Source organism: Meleagris gallopavo, chromosome 2 (assembly GCF_000146605.3).
Source record: "Meleagris gallopavo isolate NT-WF06-2002-E0010 breed Aviagen turkey brand Nicholas breeding stock chromosome 2, Turkey_5.1, whole genome shotgun sequence".
NCBI classification, from domain to species: domain Eukaryota; kingdom Metazoa; phylum Chordata; class Aves; order Galliformes; family Phasianidae; genus Meleagris; species Meleagris gallopavo.
In genome coordinates, this window is record NC_015012.2 from 44,523,971 (window position 1) to 44,526,378 (window position 2,408).

Genomic DNA, 2,408 nt, shown 5'->3' on the forward strand with positions numbered 1-2,408 from the left:
GGAGCCTGGCTAGAATGGAGGGAGGAGCCGACATCGCCGCTCGGTGCAGGCAGCTAAGGTCTAAGAAAAAAAGGATGGGTGGGCTGAAAACAACGGCCTGTTTCACAGCTGAGCTTTCTAGTCCTTATTCCTTCCCGTGCTGAGTCACGGCCGTTCCTTTGCAGAGCGGTTTCCAGCGTAAGGACACCGATGGTAACTTATGGTACAGGGACTAAGGGAGCTGACGAGGAACGTGTCCTTCTGGATTAGTTGCTTGTAAACAGGGAGGGTCCCGTGGGTGAAGAGGCTGTCGGCAGCCATCTTGGCCAAAGGGACCATCAAGTAGCCGAGTTGGAAGTCTTCAGTGATGGGAGAAGTCGCCAACGTTTCACCTGGATGTGGGGAGAGCAGGCTTCAGGCTGCTCAGGGAACTGGTTAGCAAGGTGCCCTGCTTTTGAAGGCTTTGGGATCCATCAGCGCCGGTAACCTTTCAAGCACCACCTCCTAAGAGCACAGGAACAGGCAGTTCCAAAACGTTAGAGATCATGCAGGTGGGCAGAAGGTTGGCTTGGCTGAGCAGGGATCTTCTCAAGCTTAGGTGGAAAAATAAAATACATGGCCACCTGAGACAAAGCGGGGTGACATGGGAGGACAACAGCATGAGAAGACTACAGAGAGCTGCTCACCATTGTAGGGAGCAAATTTGTTTGGATGGGGCTCAGTTGAAGCTGGTCAGTAATGTGGGGGGCAACAAAAAGGACTTTTTAAAATACCCCACCTAGTTAGAATCATTGAATCATAGAATATCCTGAGTTGAAAGGGACCCACAAAATCATCAAGTCCAACTCCTGGCTCTGCACAGAACCACCCAAAATTCAAACGCTCTGTCTGAGGTTTATCCAAAAGCTCCTCGAACTCTGGCAGCTTGGGGCTGCAACCACTGCCTTGGGCAGCCCGTTCCAGGACCCGACCACCTCTGGTGCAGAATTTGTTCTCAACGCCCACCCGCCCCTCCCCTGACACAGCTCCATCCGTTCCCTTGGAACGCTGTCACAGGGAGCAGAGCTCAGCGCTGCCCCTCCGCTCCCTGTGAGGAGCTGCAGCTGCCATGAGGGCTCCCCTCAGCTCCTCTGCTCTGAGCTGTGCAAACCAAGGGACCTCGCCACTTTTCATATACCTTGCCCTCTAGACTTTTCTCCGTCTTCATACCTATAACTAGATGGGTATCTTTATCATAAAAGGAGACTAAGATAATTAAAGTTAGTTGGAAGCCAGCTGATGTAATTCTGTAGGATTTCAGCAAAGCTTTTGATACTATTTCTCATAGTATCCTTCTGGACAAAATGTCCAGCTTACAGCTAGGCAAAAACATAACGTGATGGTAAAGAATAGGCATTTAGTAGAGTGACTAATATTGGTGTACAAAGGCAGCACTAAGATACCTAGTTTATCAGCTGTCCCATATGCCAGTAACGTCATTCTTCATGCAATATTTGACTGATTACAATTTGAGGTCATCAAAGCAAACAGAAAATCAACAATGTAAGAGGACCTCAGATTAACATTAAATGTCAGCAGGTGTACAAAGTCCAAATAGGCTAATACAGCTAAAGTGAGCATTACAGGATTCCTCTGCATTTAAAGCTTTGCAAATACTGAATAGAACATAAAACATGGATTCAGCCCCTTTTCTCCCCATATTTGATCTTTACCTGCTATTAGACAGAAGGAATTTGAATTTGGAGGCCTAGTGATCTCTTGACAGCTGATTTGCTTCAATTTTGTTCTCAACCACAAACAGCAGAACTGTTTTCCAACTCAGGAGGAGTGGGAGACCAGGCTGTAATAATGGGCCAACTTGAAATCAGTAAGTGATATCCTGTCTTTTGGTGTTTTTTTTTTCCTGTTTGTCTTCCACCATCCTATTTAACTCTGCTTGGACACAGTATCCAGGATTGAGATTCAAATGCATTAAAGGAATGCTTAAAGGAAACAAACAAACAAACAAACAAACAACAACAAAAAAAACAACCCAGCAACATAGCAATTGCACAAAGACAAATAATACAGACCATAATCTCTATGGTACAGACTAAAGTTATTTAAACAACAATAACAAAAAAGATGACTAAGCATTAACAAGCAGCTGTGCTTTGAATTCAGTGTAGTTAATGAGCAGCATAATATCAAATAACAACCTACTGCCCAATATTGGTACATTTTCACATTTCTTGGAAACCTAGGCTCTGTGAAATTCACTCAGTAAGAATTAGGACATCACCTCAGAATAGTGAATTTACTAGCTATCATTCAAGAAGTAAGACTATGTTGTGCAAAGTTTATCTTCCTTTGAACACAGTGAAATGGACTTGTGCTTTGTGTGAAACACTGAAAATACTCAAAGTTGGCAGTTCCTTTTGGTATTGGGT